The 18,400-nt window shown below is 40.1% G+C and overlaps 1 long non-coding RNA gene across 8 annotated transcripts in view; it reads right to left on the reverse strand.

The window, feature by feature from the left end:
• LOC106801400 (uncharacterized) overlaps positions 1–18,400 on the reverse strand; it is a 124,869-nt gene that overhangs the window by 57,907 nt on the left and 48,562 nt on the right. For 2 of the 8 annotated variants that reach the window (XR_015552743.1, XR_015552742.1), the window contains exons 4-5: positions 7,271–7,358; positions 6,747–6,832 (exon numbers count right to left, since the gene is read on the reverse strand). This is a non-coding gene — a long non-coding RNA (uncharacterized LOC106801400). Of the gene's footprint in view, positions 1–3,959; positions 6,833–7,270; positions 7,359–18,400 lie in introns of those variants that run through there. The other 6 variants (XR_015552746.1, XR_015552740.1, XR_015552747.1 and 3 more) reach the window with 4 other exon arrangements.

Below are 18,400 nucleotides of genomic sequence, written 5' to 3' on the forward strand. Positions count from 1 at the left end.
ACAGATAAAGTGTGAGTGTAAATGAACCTAAAGTGAAGGGCCAGGTGATTTTTATTTTTATGTCAGGTCCCTTGTTCTTCCATTTGTATTGTAACTTCAATCAGAGTAAGATGGATTTGCTATCAAGATTCCAGAGGGGGAAAAAATTGCAGAATGGCTGCATTCAACTGGCAAGTTTGCCTTAAATCCTGGATCTCACATGGAAATTCAAAGAGTCACTGTGAGTCATCTGCCTCTAGATGCTCACTTATGTGTAAGATTTAATATTCACTGGGACACTAAAAGAAAATATATTTCATTTTCTTTCCTTTGCATTTGAATTTCTTTCATTTTCCTTGCATTGGCCAATTGCCTGATTCTATAAACACAGTCAGGATATAGCCCTTATGAATGGGAAACAAGGCAGTGGAGGGGCAGGTAAGAGTTGCCAAAAGAAAATACAACAAAGAGAGGATAAGTTACAATGTGCCAGAACACTAGTATATTAGCCTAAACATATAGCTTATAGAGCTTTTAAATATCTGGAAATGGAAAAATTCATCTTTCTCCATGTACATTCTTCTTCTAGGGGTCAAAGATAAAAAAATGTTGCTCTTAGAATACTAATGGTTTTCAATACCCTGCTCTTTTGGTTGTGTGAATTTCCTTGTTTATTTACACTGATTTTAGCCTATTATCATGTATTAGTGCAATTATGGCTCATTACATAATTAGTTAAATATTTGTAGGCATGTAATAACAACACGCAATTATGATATGGAATGATGTCACAAAAAGTCTTACTGAAAAGAGGAAGTAAAAAATAAAATAAGAAGCATTTATAGGAGAACTGTAGTTATACATCTTTAGCTATAGAGAATCTATTGTACTCTTTAACTTTAAAAAATCTATTCCAAAAGTATTCAGATTACATGTAAACAGACTCTCAGTCTATTGAACATTGAGGTTTTAAGTGCTACCAGCAGCCAACCCCCCTAAATGAAGTGAGGATGAACCTCAAACAACACTGAGTGTCTGAGATTATGGAAAAGCAGGGACTCCCCATTAGTAAACATGTTCTATATTGATTAGATATTGGGAAGTTGGACAAATGTTGTGATTAAAATATATTATTCATTAAAATGTTTGGTTGACATGCAATTCTGCAAAGGGGCTCCTGACCAGATAAGCAGTTTTTAGAAGTCCGAGTTATATCTTCACTCTTTAGCAAAGTACTGAACACATTCTAAGAATTCTTTGTTGAATGAATGACAGAGTGAATGAATCTTATAATTTTTCTAGCCATATGGCTACAATGAAAGAAAAAAGTGGCTTTATTCCAACTCATACTTTAATGAGCAACACGTTAGGTATTAATAGATCCTTGACATTTTTTGAAGAGTCATTCATATTGACTTCTCTGTAAAGTTTCAGCAGTATTACAGACATAAGAAGCTTTTAAAATCTTACTTAGAGAGTCTTGGGGACATTTGATGAGGTTAAATACCATAGTCAGCAGACAAGGATCCATAGGACCTAACAAATCTTGGGGAATGATTGGTAAGCACATTGAAAAATAAGAAATCATATTAACTTAAAATTCAGAGTTAATTCTATCTACACACACCATTTTCCCATGTAGAGAAATACATTTATTAATTTTGGAAGACAAACAAGAAACCTTTTCAAACTAAATATCAGTTCCTTCCTCCCCTCCAAACTCTGGTGACGAGGGCTGAATTGCTTTATCAACTCCAATTCTTGGAATAAGAATTATTTTTTTTCTGTTTAAAAAAAACAAATCTAAACTATATCCTGGTGTTACAGCTTAATAAATGTATTTTGATAGTGGTGATTTGAGAATTTTAATAAAACTTGTAAAAACTACTGCAATAATGACTACTAAGTATATATTTTTAGAGTCTTTCTGGGGAAACCTGAAATTATTTTACTTTCTTCAGCTTCCTGCAGAATATGTGGTCCACTCTGAGGGAGCCCCAAGAGAATAATTAATATCCACAGAACCATTCATTCATGAACATGGAAGAAGGGAAAAATACTGAATTTCATCATCATGTAAAATATTTAATATCCTGTTTCTTGTGGCCAGTGTCCAGGGGTTTTGGGCTTTCCACTAGAATATTTTCTAGCCAGGTAAATCAAATAATAATGTCTTAGTTCTTTTAGAAACTTTGAAAAGATTGACTGTTCTGCATAATCTTTTTCTTGGGGTAATGGGTTTAAAAAACCTCCTTAAAAGAAACCACCTGGCAGTCACCTACTGGCCATCCAGCAGTCTTTGTGTTGTTCCTGTACAGGGAATACAGGCAGCTCAGTGTCCCCTTGGATTCATGAACTGCATTGGTTCCACTGGTCACACACTTAACAGCAGGTTAAAGGGATGATGAGTAGAGATGTGATTTTGTCTTTATCAAACACAGGTGTTTATCCAGGGAAGGTACAAGTTTAATCTGCTAGCAGCTTATCCGTTCTAAGTCAACCACTTCAAAGAGGCATGTAAAACCAACCAAGTAGATTGTTTGCTTAATGGGTGGTTAAAGGCCTTGGGCAAACAATAATACATGATACACACCAATGGGGACAGTCTTTCTCTTCTGGATGTAATGTTCCATCATTCCATAATAAAGCAATGATTTCTCGGCAAGCTGGACATTGAGATGTATAGACAACCCTCCTCTATACTATGCAGAGCAAACGCAAAGGAAATGCATACACACAATATTCTCTGGGTGCAGCATTTACAGAGCTTGAGTCTACCCTTCAAACGTTTGTGATCTCTATCTGGGCCTTCCTAATTCCTACAAAATTTCATTTTTATATACTTCATAGAAGAAAGAGTTCTAGGTATCTCTGAATAGTGTGGCTCTTAAAAGGAAACAGCATTTAATGAAATAAAGTGTATCTATTTGAATTTCAAACTTCTTGCTGATGTTAACTCAATAACTACTTCATATTGAACTCTTTTTGTTAGAATAGGCTGCCCCTCCCCCCCCAAAAAAGAGAGAATTCTTGGCCCTATGTTTGACCAAAAGGGAATGCAAAAGTTTAAGAGTTATCCAAATCTGATCAACTTTTCACCCTGGGTTCTGTTTACAGACTCTTCAGCTCACATTGTTGGAATGAGACAAATATAGCCAGTTTTGCTTTGATCTGTAGTCAGTTTGGCTTTCCAATCCTGGCACAATGGTGACATTTAAGAGGCAAGGGGATAAAATTATTTTCATTCCAGCCTTTTAAACATGGTGAAGACTTATAAAACAGCTCTGGCCAAGTATGAAGTTGGATTTCAACAGGCTATTTCTTTTTTATAAAAAGTTCTTTTTCTTACAGTGCTGGGTATTTATAGACGCATAAATAGTTAAGCACATCCATTCCTCCCGTTAATTTTATTTTTAAAGATAAGGACTGATTTGACTGTGCATGGAGAACAATGGGTGAGGACGAATTGCTACAAGGTACAACTCAAACCAGAGTGAAATAGGTCTTGTAAACACGTCTCTGTCAGTTTCCAAAAAAGATCATAATAACTTTGAGAACAATTAGTCAGGCTTACAGAAAACAAAACAAACCCTTATTTATGTATCAATTTACTCATCACTCAACAGTAAGTTGTCTGAGTCACCGAAATTCTTGCTGCCTCACCTGCAAGCCGAGTCTCTTAATTTGATAGCTGAGAGTAGTTATAAGAGATAAGGAAATTGAAGGCAAGCCTATAAATTAATCATTGAAGACCTTCATCCATTTCGGAACAAAAGGTCTCCTTCCTCCATACCAGCTCCTGTTTCCATTTCTACCACTCACAGAGGAAAATAAGGAGAAGAAAGGAAGAATAAGGCATTTGAAGGGATATTGAGTGGCATACAGCCACAGCCCGCGGTCTGTGAGATTGCCTAACAGACACAGACCTATAGACACAAGCTTGTGTGGACTATCACCACAAGTTCGGATCTACGGGTTTGTGGCAACAGGCCTCGGTATCTTCTCTCGTTTGGGGGTTTGACATGTCTGAAAATAAAACGTTAAAACCATTAGTCCAACCAAAGATTCTGCCATTCTATCGTTTTATGCCAGAAATGGAAAGACTTCATCCTGTATCTTCTAGGTTCTCCCCAACATATCTCCCTTTGTTTTCACTTACTCTACAGGTACAATGGGCTTTAGGTAAACCTCGTCATTTACTATTTAACACTATGGAAGACTCATTTATTCAGTCCTTAACACACAATCTGGGCAAAGTGATATCAGTATGGAAAATCAGCAGAATAAAGAAAATTCTTTAAACTGTCGGCAGAGAGAGAGAGGAAAACATGAGAGCCTAAATGCAAGTTCATCTTTTTAAATACCTGTAATTACATGAAAAAGGATGGTGAGATTTTCCTTCCCTATTTGAATTCTGGAAAACAGCTGGAATAAACTAGCCGGCACGTCCAAGAGGCTTGCAAGTATCTTCTGAAAACTACTCTAGATGAGATTTCCAGCTAGGTTAAATTGAAAAATTCATCTTCAGGAAAAGTTTGTATTTACGTTTCCACCCTCAGACCCCCACACATTATTGGTCCAAACACCAATAATTAGCAAGTTGGGCATATTTTATAAAATTTGAACCAGAAAAGAAATTGTATAATTGCTTCCCCGAAAACTGTTCAAGGATGTAGCAATGAATGTTTCTGAGGCCTTCTTATAAAAGTATTTCATTTGTCAACATAACTTCCTTTCCTCAAAACCAATGTTCTACATGTAAGAATGGAACATCCAAGACAATGAACTTTCATTAATAGCCTCTTTTGTGAATTTTATTGAAGACAGTCTTAATCATAAGCACTTCAAGGACACATGAGGAGAGCGAAATAATCCCCCTTTCTAGACATTGGGAAAAAATATGCCTCCATCTCTTTGCAGGACCTAAAAAGAGACCTTTTCAATTTTTGTTAGCAGTGTCTATAGATTCCGGCTCTCAAAAAATGTATCTCCTTTGCCTCAACATATGAACATTCATTCCTTTCTCAAGAATCTGGGAGACTCTACCAATAACAAAAAAGACAGAGCTGAATTTGGGAATTATTCAGAGAAAAGAGCAGGCCCTTGTGTACACAAAGGCAAAAGGTGAAAGCAAGAGACCAGGAAGCCAACAATAGGATGAATAGGGACCGAGATGCAACTGTTCATTGACGCTTCGTTGTCGCCTGTTTCACCCTGACTGAGCCGTGGGTACAATTGCTTGGAGCCGGCTGGCGCTGCGAAGGTTGCCAAAACCGAGAATTTAGTTGCAGCTCCATGGCTTGACTTTTAGATCCAAAGAAGCAACAACAGCAAGTGGAAGTAAGTAGGATCCAAACCAGTCACCTCAAAATGGTCTTTACTTTATTTTATTTAAAAATGTTCATTTCCTTTCTAAAAGAAAAGATTTTAAAATAAACTTCAAGTCTCTTATTTTCCTTTGATCTCTCTGACCAAGGCCTGGAGCCAGAAGTATTTGAGGATGGGTACTTTGAACACTGCTAGATTTCTGGAATATATGTGACATAGGAACTCTTACTAAAATGGAAAGGAATAGGTCCAGCCTCCCAAAGTGATGAGAGCTAATTGTTATTATCATGTTTATTAAAAAGAGAGAATGCAATATTGGTTGGCGATGGACGAAGATCTGTCAAAGCGTTACATTTACATCGAAGTAGCACCAACTTCATCAATTTGCACTCTCGAAGTCCACAGAAAGGAGCTCAATGCTGTGTTTCAATTGAGGGCATTTCTGTATCTTTTTTTTTTTTGGCAAATATAGGACAGAGAGAAGTTATTCATTCCAAATGGTTTGTAGTGTTAGCTTCCAAACAATACAGTTTTAATTTCAGAAAATAAAAGAGAAATCAGAAGATGCCTAGGCTGCAGAAAAAAAAAGAAAATCAAATACTGACCTAGTAGAAAAACGGTTCATTTGGGAGTAGATATTTTCCCCAAAATATTAATTGGATGTCTCTTTCAAGAACCTTCTTTATGTTGAGGAGAAAAATAAGGGTTCTTTTCAGAGGAAATTTTGGCTTGCTTTATTAACCAAGATTCTGTTGGGCTCTCTTAGATGGTAATACTAATAATTAAGTTGGAAATGTAGGCTAATGCCTATAAACAATGGCAAAAGCAGTGTAAGGTAATTTATCAAGAAAATGTATCATTTATGTTATTAAACATTTTTAAGTGGCACAAAGTCCTTCAATAACACTAAAAGAAAACTACCTACATCATGATAGCTGAGCTCAAATCTCAGTCACTGCATATGTATGAGGATAGTTCCATAAAATGCCATATAGTATTACAAAGCTAGGATAAAAGTTAAAACATCAATTTGTTATTATGCAATTTATATAGGCCTATCTTCCAGGAATTCAGAGCACATGGTAGGCTTTTTAGAGACAATCCTCTAATACTTATATTTTTAAATTCAATTACCCAAGATAGTCATAGAGTTTAAGCATAGTGCCCGATAGTTTCAAATGAGTTCTGCCTAAATCATTGTCAAAAGAGATAAGCAATGTTAAGCAATAACTTTCAAAAAATTTTCCAAACTCCGAAGAATCAAATGCCATGGCTGCTCTACTCATTGGCCACGAATATTATAAAACTGGTTGCTATTTTTAAAAATCAAGTTTAAAATGCAGTTATTCTTCATAATTAATTCATCAAGCATGCCCTAAAAATCTGCCATACTTGAGGAAATGAAAGGTTTGGGGGAAATTATAGGAAAATACCATTACCTGAAAAAAGTAACCTCTTATGAATCCTATTTTTCAAACCCGTTGCCATCTTGCTAGGCCAATATCTTCAAACCATTCGCCTGTGTCTGGAAAATAAAATTATTTTAAATAGATCAAGATTCTTTGCTTGTTTTTTGTTTGGTTTCTTTTTGTCACTCAATTCTTTTGTAAAGCTAAATTAGAATTAATGCCAGAACGAGAGTGAAAAGGAACACCAAAAACTGGAATAAAAGTAATTTTAGAAAATACGGGCAGCATTACGTTTACTTCACTTCCAGAACTATACATGATATAAAGATTCTGCAAATAAGTCACTTTCACATTTTTTCCTGGAATTTCCCTGGCTACCGACAGACCTTGAGAACGATTTTACCAGAAAAATGATCAAATAGGAATGTGAAGTCTCGGAATACTCCCAAATTCCAATGTTTTATACCAAACCACTCATTTGCTAAACATGATTAAGAGATAGGCTATCAATAATTAAGAATGGCTAAGGTATAATCAAGTTGGGCAATCGTTACCTGGCACGATGTAGCATCATTGAGACATCGTTTTAACTTTTTGATTCTGAAATGATTCGGGAGTGATTATTTCTCTCTGCTGTTGGGGCTGTTAAAAAGAAGCAAAATATCTGATTGTGGTGGATTCATGAGTCTATCCCCCTTCCACCACAGCAGGATTCTTGGCTTCCATTCCAACGTTCTTTCATTGGCCATGTTTTAGACGCAGGGTTTGCTTTTCCTTCATTGTTCCTTTACTAATGGAAGGCAAACTCACTGTGCAGCTGCTTGCAAAAGGGAAAATGTATTTGAGTTTTGCCTGGCCGTGGACTTGAACACCAAATCCATGGTGATGTCAGCAGAACGACACCAACAGGAAGATTCCCTGCCCTCCACCCTCCTTTTTTAAAGATGTGCAGAATCTCAGCAGACCTCCTTTGTCCTGAGGGGATAGAGCAACTTTTTATAAAGTAAAGAAAGAAAGAGAGAGAAAGGAAGGAGACAAAGAGGCAAAGAGGGAGACAGAGAGAAAAAGAGAGAGAGAAAGAGACAGAGGGAGAAAAAGAAAAAGAGAAACCAAGAGACAGAGAGAGAAAAAGAAAGAAAAGAAAGAGAATGAAACAAAAAGTAAGAGAGAGAGAGAGAAATAAAGAAAGAAAAAGAAAGAAAGAAGGAACGAAGAGAGAAAGAAATCTCAAATCTACCCTTTGGCATTCACCCCGACATCATGAAGAGGGGAGACAGCTAATCTTTGGTCTCCTGTGGTCTTCCAGTTTTCCTGATGTCTTTTCTTTCACCCTCTGCAGCCCTTGCTTTTTGTAGAAAGATCCAATCACCTCAACAAAAGAGTCACATCCAGCAATTGCTGCTCCAAGAGTGATTCACTGGTGCCATGCATCACCTCACGCGTTATCCACCTGCGACACTGCCACCAGGATACCAGACCCCAGGGCGGGATCGTCTCTCCAGCACACAGTGCAGAGGCTTCCAGCACCACAGCCAGCTAGCTTAGGTAGAATTAATCCTTCTCTACCCAGGAAAAACTGACCAGAAGGAAGTAGAGGAGGGAGGAGACTGGCAAAGCAACGCCATGGTTTTCGTGTTCCTCTCAGGCAAAGGGAAAATTAGAAATTGATATTTATAATCTTCCTACCACTACACCCCCGTATTAAAAAAATAAATATTTTATGTAAAATGAAAAATGAAAGCGTGGCTAGGTCGACTAAAGAACAAAGACATGAAAAATGGCATGATAGAATAAGACAGATTGGACTAAAACAAAAGATGCCCTCAGATTATCGGAGTAGTGGGCTTTTTTTCCATAATTTAAAAACAATCTTAAACCCACTAAATGTTCACTTACAACAGATGTATAACAGAGATCAACTATTTCAGAGTGAGAAATTGGAGGCAAATTTGCTTTTGACAAACCCGATGAAACAAAAGACTAAGAGGCTGCCAGTAACAAGTTGTTTCGTGAGCAGCTGGCTAAGGAGACTACTTTCACTTTTGAAAGCAAGAAGTTTGCTCAGGATGACAATTTTCATTCCTTTCTAAAATGCAAACAATGATGCCAGCCTACAACTTCCTTTCTAGCTATATTGTTAATAAAGCCAGGAAGGTTTTTAAAAGAATTAAAATTAAAAAAATAGAAGACTCTGATTCTGATATGGAAACATAAGATATATATTTTAAAAATTAGATGTCTTTCATTTCTTTAATATAAATTAACTATATGCTTCCTAGAAGCCTATATGAACAAGGCTTCCTACATACCAGCCAACATTAACACTTTGATATTCAAACCTACGTTTTGCTCTTGAGAAACTATACCACAATTAGATTAGAAAGCTACGAATTAAGTGAGGGTACAGGGTGGCTTAGGAGAGAATTGAGGATTAAATCACTGGGATCCCGCAAGAAAAGAGATATGCAATACATAAAGAGTCAGTATTTCCTTAGAGCCTTGATTGTATAACAATGGGATTCTTATTTTGGGAAAAGTACAAAACAGCCTGGAACCTCCACAAGGATACTTACAAAAAGAAGCAACCATCAAACGCAAGAAACTAAGTTCCGCTGAGACAGAAAGACCTTCACCCTACTCCAGGTTCGGAGTTGCTTAGGGGAGTATCTGAACAGCCTACCAACCCTCTCCCTGCCTTCCAGCCCAGGAGAGGCCGGCTTTTCTCACCTAGGGCTCTCCACATCTACTAAGTTCCACATTTCCCTCTTTCTCTGGAACAACAACAAACTACCAAACAGAGTATGATTTTATATAGTCTCTGCCAAATTGAAGTTTGGAAAGAATAAAGGTATTAATCTATATTACCTACTTTTTGCTCTCAACTTTTCCCCAAATTGATCTGTTTTTGCCTTCCAGCCCTCTATCTACCCCCAACTCTTTTTCTCTCTCCCCCAAACCCCTTTCTCTCTCCCCTACCCTCCCTCTTTCTTCTCTTTCTCTCCCTTTCACACACACAGACACACACACACACGCATGCACACACACTGCCACTTGATCCAATCTGGTGCCTGCTTAACAACAACAAAATGACAAGCAACATCTGTTTGTAAAAGAGCCAAAATCAAACCTTAACGTTTTTTGGCTAGGTTTCTTTTTTCCCCTGAATCTCAAAGGGGAGGATGCAAGAAGGAAAAATATTAAGATTTATATTCAACGTCGGCTCCAATGAGGCAGCAACTCTACTCCCCTAGAGTTATTTCAAGGTAAAGCAATTTTAGGTAAAACCACTGCAGTATTTATGGTTGTCTGGCCTGAAGCAAGCCCGGTCACGTAAAATCCAACACACCAGATTCCTAAAAGTCAGTTTTTTTCCTAATAGCTTTATATTCTGTAATTAGAATTACAGGACCGTGTGTGTGTATGTGTGTGTGTGTTGAGGGGGTGATGAGAGATAGAAAGGGAGAAGAGCAAGACAGAAAAAGAAAAGAAATAGTCAAGAGGAAGAGAGCGCTGTTCCTCCCTATTTTACAACACACGGGCGTATAAACAGGCACATTTACACATATGCCACACACAAAAGCATGCACTAGAAGCCGCGACGCTGCAGCAGAAATCCGCACAGCTGTGGCCATCAGAAACAGGCTCCATCATTCCCCCACGGAGATGTGAATTTCTGGAAAGCTACCAACAGTCCAGAAAGTCACAATGCAAAGGATCAGAGCTACCTACACGGGGGAGGGGTTCGGGTGGGAAGGAGCTGGTAAGGGAGAGAAAGCCTCGCTAACCAACTGAAACAATTCGCTCGTAGCAGAGAAACAGTGGTCAGTTAAAAATTCAACTCCCATTTCACTCAGGGTTTGGAAGAAACCCACACACATTAAGGGAAAAATAAATTCAGACAAGTTGCTAAGGAGACTTGTGTAAACTCCAAGCACAGACATATTTCTTGGCCTTTCCCCCTCTGCTCCATCTTGTATTCTGATCACGCTGCTCTGCGGCACCGTTGCACCAACCTTCTGCATTAATCTTGGCCTTCACCGTGCAGACTGGCAAAGCACATTGGTTGTATATATCATCATCTTTCAAACTTAACAAGTTAAAAGGATGTGTGTGTGTGTGTGTGTGTGTGTGTGTGTGTGAGAGAGAGAGAGAGAGAGACTAGTTGGAGGGAGGGAGTAGGGGAACTTAATTTGGAATTTTTAAAACATAGGTGTTGAACAAAGAATACTTAGACTGCCATGTTTTGGCGGCAGTGGGGAAAAAGGCAGGTAAAACATCTAGTGCTGGAAATTTCTCTTTGCCTGTGGATTCCATCCTTTCTCTGTGCCCCTAGCCATTTTCCCCCCTCCCACATCTCCAATTAGAATCCTATATCCCCTGGCAGAGATAAGCAGTGCCTAAATCATTGCAGATGCTGATGGAGGGGCCCAGCTTCGGCAGAAAACAGTGCATTCCACAAAGTGGAACCCTGTTCCCCTGCTCCCCTGCTCGGGACGGCGTCCCACAGAGATCAGCTTTTTGAAAACAAACTGGAACAATTCATAAAACCTCTGAACCAAACCTGTTTAGCTTCTAAACCAGCTAGCGTTTCGGAGGAGAGACTCCAGCCCAATATCCACGCTCCGGAGCAGAGAACTTCTCCCGCAGTGACACATCTTTAGTGGCAGCTGATGTATGTCAACATTTGATTTAGGGGAAAATTAACATTTTCTTTCAGGACAGAGATGTTTGTACTGTAGAAACCAATATTTTCCTTTCTCAGTCTCCTGTATTAGAATTTCTAAAATCTTCCCCAGGACATAGAGGGGGCAGGACAATAAACAGCCTAACTCATTGCTCAGGGTGCTGGGGCAAACCAAAGTCAGGTCGTTGTGTGTGTGTGTGTGTATGTGTGTTTGTATTTGTATGTTTGCATGTGTCTGTGTGTGTTCCTGCCTCACTGTCAGGGGCAGATTAGCAAGACACACACCAAGATAGTTGGAGGGTGAACATCTGCTTGGTTCCTTCCCAAATTAGAGAAATTCACAATGTCTGACCACCAGCCACAACACAAAAGCTCCAGTGAGGGGCAGCCAATCAAGCCTGTGCTGTTTTAGTCACAATTCTCAGAGGTGGTCATGGGACGGGGGATTGGTAAGGATCCGGATGGGAAAAGTTGCTGCATTCAGTGCATAGGCTGGGTGTGTCTCTTCATGCTCCAAGAAGGCTATGCAGCTTCTCTCTCTTCCCTTTGCCAACCTTTATTTGGCTTTCACACTTCAAAGCTAAAGCAAGCTGTGCTGCCTCAGTTGAAATAAGGCAGTCAGGCAACTCTTAAACTAGCAAGATGGAGATTTCGCTCCTGCCGCTCACAGAGAAAGACATAAGCCTGCACCCAGCCCTGCTTGCCCATCCTTTACACGTGACTCCATGAAACTGAGCCCTGGATTTCAGGGAAGGGGAGATCATTGGAGTTCTTAATGACCTTTTCCCTACAAGGCACATCCTCAGATGTTTTCTGGCACTAAGCCATCATGACTCAATCAAAATGAAAAATGAACCTTGAGGGAGAAGAGCAGGGTGGGCCTATCCCAGCAGGCAACTGGGCAATTACCCTGTGACCTGGTTGGCCTGGGGGCAGAGGAGTGACACCTGCATTTTTTCATTTGTCTAGGAAGCTACGGTAGCCCAAACCCCAGGAAATCCTGCCTAGTTGCCCCTTGGCCTATTCATCCTGCCTGCTGGAAATGGGAGGACTATCTCACCCTAATGTGAAGACATATTTGCTAGGACACTGCATGATCTATATCATCAAAGAGAAGAAGAACCAATTTACAGGATCAATGTAACAACTAGTCCTGCAATGGAGGATTCTTTTCCATTTAGATTTTCCAAAAGCTGCTTTCCTTTATGAGCTGGCTTACTGTTTTCTCAAATTCCCAAAAGAACAGAAAACATATTACATACCTTTCATTACAGCACCACCTGCCCTCCCTCCAATCCTGCCAATCCTTTGTGGAAAAAGGCAAGATACCAGTAAACAAATGATCAATGTAGCTACGCTAGCCTGGAAGAAAGACTGCATCAGATGCACAAAAAGTCAATTCAGATAACTTTCAGATAAAAAATATGGTTTTTCACATCATACTGGAAAATCTTTAAAGAGTCTGTTCTTTGAGATGCAGAAAGAAAAAATAGCCATAATAGTGGCTGGCAAATGAAAATGCTGCCCAGACACATCTCAAAGTATAAAGTAATACAATTTCTATTTTTAACACGGGTATGGGTACATATGCGTGTGTGTGTGTGTGTGTGTGTATACTTGCCATCCAAATCTCTCAACTCTAGCCTTGAGGTCAAAGACCACATCTCTTTTACATTTTGTAAACTGACCTTCCCTTACTCCACCCTGAAATTCAGGCTTATGCCCCATATACAGGGTAAGGAACAGAATGTTGTGCCTCTCCACCTTTTATGAGCTAACGCTTCAGATTGCAAAATGCTTTACACATGATTCAGTAATTATCCCCTAAGTCCAGTTGGTATTACTACTCCACATTGCTGCAGAGAGCTGACCTGGAGGAAAGTTGTGTCTTTCCTAAGCTCATACATTACTGCAATGGCAGCATCAGAATTAAGATCCCCCTCCCTGGGCCAGCCCGGTGGCTTAGCGGTTAAGTGCACGCACTCCACTACTGGCGGCCTGGGTTCCCATCCCGGGCGCGCACCGACGCACCGCTTCTCTGGCCATGTTGAGGCTGCGTCCCACATACAGCAACTAGAAGGATGTACAACTATGACATACAACTATCTAATGGGGCTTTGGGGAAGAAAAAAAGGAGGAAGATTGGCAATAGATGGCCGGTCTTCCTCAGCAAAAAGAGGAGGATTAGCACAGATGTTAGCTCAGGGCTGACCTCCCTCACAAAAAAAAAAAAAAAGAGATCCCCCTCCCCTCCCCATACCGGTGAGAAAGTCCTAGGTCAGGCTGAAGGAATTTCATGGTGCTCCTTCTTTCATTCTGCCTTGTTAGTCAGCCATTTTGTATCACCTATAATCCTAAAATACAGGAAACACTGACCACATGTCCTCTGGCAGCTGCCATCTTAGGTGACCCCAAAGAATAAGCAACCAAATGCTCATATCGGAGATTGATGTCAGGGGTCAATTAAGGTTGAGAAAGGTCTCCAGTAGCATGTTCTAGTCAAGCCAATCCAACTGTGCATTCCTGTAACTCTGACCATGAGTGACAAGTAACAGGCCACCGGCTCCTGATTCTGCAGAATGGTTTTAGCCTATCTAGGCCCAGACTAAAAGTCCATCTATCCATTACCTGAAGTAATTGTTAGTGTTCGCTGAATTTATATTTGTTTTCACGCATGGGATAGGACTGAGAAGAGGATAAATTCAAGATTTAAAGAGAGAACATCAAACTCAAAGTGCCCTCTGTAAAATGTTTACATATTTTCTAAATATTCCCAAGGCAAGTGGCTATTAAAGCATAACTAAAAAAGTACTGGTGTCTCTCAGGGGACATTCAAGGTGGTTAAGCTGCTATTCTTGGGTAGGATTAATATCCATAATATAATCACGTCTCTGTATTTTCATTTCACATAAATAATTTATTTCTGACATTTAATATGGACCAGACATCACCTCATGGATGGCTCATAAAAGCAGGATCATATTTCCCATTTCTTTTGGTGTGATATTTTTGGGGTGGTAGACAAGAATGGGTGGAGTAAGTGGAAAGTTGAGTCTCAAGTCCCATCTAAATAATTTGTAAACAGAAAAGGCTGGCAAAAGCCACAGATATAGCTCAAAAATCCCTTCTTGAAACAGTTTTATTACGCCATGAAGAACTCGGGATGCCATCTTTTTTTATTTTTATTTTTAAAAATTAAGCCCTTTATGCCAACTCTGACTGACTGGTAGAGGCTGTCTGGAGTACAAACTGAGAAGGATTCTGAAATCCTGTCTGAGCTCAGTAGAAAAGAGTTTTATGAGCATTTAGTAAGTTATCACTGCCATGGGGAAGGAGGTTGATGATGAAACACATGCTATGTATTTGCCGTTCCTGACTGACCCCAAACTCCTCTTGTATCAGCATTTCTTTGTCTTCCTCATGACGATGGGGATGAGCTGTTCAGCAGCCTCTATGTGATAAATTTTTGGATTCCTGGAAAGTATTATTATTTTCATATTATTTCTGGACATTCCAGCTAATAAAGAAGGAGTTCAGGTTGATTTTTACCTTGCATGAAATAGGTCTTACATATTTTATTCACACCATCTTTAGAGTACACTCTAAAGTTACTGGAGCAAGGTAAAAACATAGCAGAACAATTTCCATCCTCTTCCTCCAATCACTGAGAGACACAAACCTACTGACAGCTAAATCTCTGTTGAAGGCAAGAAAAATCATGAGAAAACAATTTCTGTGCAGGCAGGTATGCCAAATCCATTAATCCTAATCTAGTTCTCCTTTATGTGAGACGATACATTTTATAACAAAGACCTCTCCCTTGGCAATGCAATTGGTCCAGATTGGAATTACCATTTCTCCTGGGAAGCTTGGAAGGTTCCTGGTGCTAGGTGAGGGCAAGCAGAAGGAAGGAGAAGACACTGTAGTGAGATATGGATGCTTTCCATCCTATCTCATTGACTTTGCTGAGCTCCCTCCTGCTAGGAGGTTATTCAGTTTTGGCTGAACAGAACCTAAAATCAGGAGACTTGCTCTTTATTCAGGACACTCAGCCACAGAGTTCAGCAGAAATCCTTAGGCCCTGAGGAAGCTTCATCATTGTAATTGAGGTCTCACTGTAATTCATAGATTTGCTAATGGACTTCTGCCCCTACAAGAAGGTAAAGCTTTAGTGTGTGGTCCAAGTAATTAAAGTAAAAGTCCCTTTTCAGAAACAGAAGCCTAAGGGGACCACATCAGAGACTTTCTCACTCCTATTGATCTAGCTTTCTCTGCTGAACTCCACATTATGGGCTGTGAAATCCACCTGCCCGAGACACAGGGTAGGAATCTCCCAAAGGGCAATCAGGTATTGATTCCTACCTGTGGAGAAGCCAACTTTATTTTCACATTTCTGAGATGAGATAGAGGATACAGTCCTAGCCTTGGCCCAAAGAAACTTGGCATAACAGCCTGTAAAGGTGGAGATCTTCTAACCGTTGAAGGGAGGTCCATCAATCCTTTTTTAACTGAGTAAAATAGATAGGGCTCACAGGTCCTCCTGAAGTCAGACATTACCTAGTCCATCCCTCTATCACCACGGACGACTGCAGATGGGTTCTCCAGTTCCTCCCCACTTCAATACATTTGGCAAATGAACACGAAGGGTCAGGGCCACCAGATGTTTTTCAGTGACCTGTGCACATGCAGCAAGGGATTAAGATCAAGTCACTGATGAGTTTTCCTTGTGGACCTGGAGCCCCCAGCAGAAGTGGTGACCACAGGAGTCATGAGCCTCTACCTTTGAGGTAGGAATTTTCAAGGAGACTTGGAGGCTTGACCTCCAAAGGGAAAGCCTGGTTGGAGCTCAGAAATAAAATACAATAAAACTCTGTCTGGAACAGGTTTACATTGGATCCCCTGGGTAACAGAAAATTACAAGCAATTCCATCCAGGAGTTCAATTGAGCATCATAACCTTGGTTTCTGCACATCTGTAAGTCTTATTAGTGCTTATGAGATCAACTTGCCAGTGGATTGATTTGGAACTGCAGTTACACTCAAGGGGCCATGAAGCTATGAGAGCTACCACATGGCTTCCTCCACCCCCTGCTCACAGCTTTCTTTGGGGAGATAAGAGCAGTGGGTGCACGAGCTAGGGTACCCCGTCACCCTAAATTATCACTGTCATCCCTGTGCAAGAGTGTAATTGTGTGTCTCCCCAGCCACTGCTTGGTTTCCATGGGTTTGCATAGAGATGTTGGTCGGTGTGTTGCTACTGAAACCCAGAGCTGGATTTTCTTCTTAGCATGTTCACTGCCCTTCTAGACCCATGGCAGACAAAGGTACCACCGAATCCTCACGAAGCGAACATAAAAGCCCTGAGAAAGAGAAACTGACTCCCTAACTGCCTTTCTTACAATATATGGCCTATTGGCCTCGCTAACGCTAATACGATGAAATTCCTATTTAAACTTTTTAGCGGAAGGCTCCAAAATAGTGCTGGCTCCACTGTGCATTTTTTTTTTCTGTTAGATCTCTGCCTTTACTAGAGTCCCACTTCCCTGCACACACATACCTCACAAATGGGTTGTGCCAGATGGGCTCTTAATCACAGTAATCAGCTGGGAAATTAAATGTTGGAAAATCCAGCTAGTCTCTCGGATTTTCCCACTTGAGATCAGGGCCTGAGCTGTCGCGATGTCCGACGTGAGACCCAGGCTGCCTATTAAGATGGGTCAAACCCAGTGTGAGCTTCATGCTTTGTGGACATTTGTGTTTCTTTCTCAGAAAATGACTGCAGCCCAATTCAGTTTTGTTTTGGTTCTGATGGTTGCTATTAATACCTCCTATTTACAGAACACACACCTCAGAGGAGCTCAAAATATTTACAGAAATTACCGAAGCCTTGCAACATCCCTGTCAAGTAGGCAGAGACTAGATGGTACTTTCTTCATTTCAGAGTAAGAAACTGAGCTATTAGGAGGGCAAATTTCCTTGCCATGCCACGTAGACAGGACCCCAGGGCCCACTCAGAGCCAGGGCTCTGCCAAAGGCACCAAAAGAGGTAGGTATTTATTTATACTGTACTCACTAGCTTATTACTCTGTTATTTTTCACATACACACACACATGCACAAATCATGCTGTAAGATCCTGGTGTGCAAATATCATGCCTTCTCTCTATGAATCTCCCCACAAGTGTGTATTACAGGTTTCCTCCAGGATGTGATCAACACGTGTGATTTACTGGTTTATACTAAACCTATACCTCTTTCTAGAGTGGCTTTCTCCCTCTCTGCCCAGAAGACTCCTAGATTCTGCTCAAATGCACTTCTCAGATGACCCTGCAGTTCTATCAGCAGCTTGGTTTTTGGTGATCCCATAGTACCTACCTAAGTCCAGCACTTACCCCATTCTACTGCAATTATTAAAAGGCATAATGGTGAAAAGAAAGTAACTTTGTAAACTTTGAGACAGACAGGCCTCTGTTTGAATCCTAGTTCTGCCATTGTGAGACCTTAGACAAGGTAATGAACTTTCCTCTATCTCCTCACCTATAAAGTGAGGACAACAATATTCACTTTGGAATCCATCATGGAACTATTTGTAATAGGAGAAAGTATAAACAATTTAATGCTTGTCAATAAGGGAATGGTTAAATACATGATGGTCCATCAACATTGGGAAATACTCTGTAGCCATTATAAGGACTAGACATCTATAAAGAAAGAACAGACGAAGAAATACTTCTAAGACATATTAAGTGTGAAGAAAAAGTTGCAGAGAATATGTGTGATTCTCTACATAGGTAAAACTCCCAGATTATGTTGTTATTATGTACAGCCTTATCTAAAGGTAAGGAATGAGATATGTGAATGAGATAAACTGTATGAAGCATGTATAAATAAAGTGCTCAAGAAATGGTAGCTACCACTCTTGGGTTCCTTGGAGGTGGAGCTGTGTTTTTATCTTTGTATGTCTAGCTCCTGGCACAGTGCCTGGCACATCACAGGGGTTGA

The sequence above is a fragment of the Ceratotherium simum genome, chromosome 7 (genome assembly GCF_057802395.1).
Source record: "Ceratotherium simum simum isolate JZ-2026a chromosome 7, ASM5780239v1, whole genome shotgun sequence".
Taxonomy (NCBI): domain Eukaryota; kingdom Metazoa; phylum Chordata; class Mammalia; order Perissodactyla; family Rhinocerotidae; genus Ceratotherium; species Ceratotherium simum.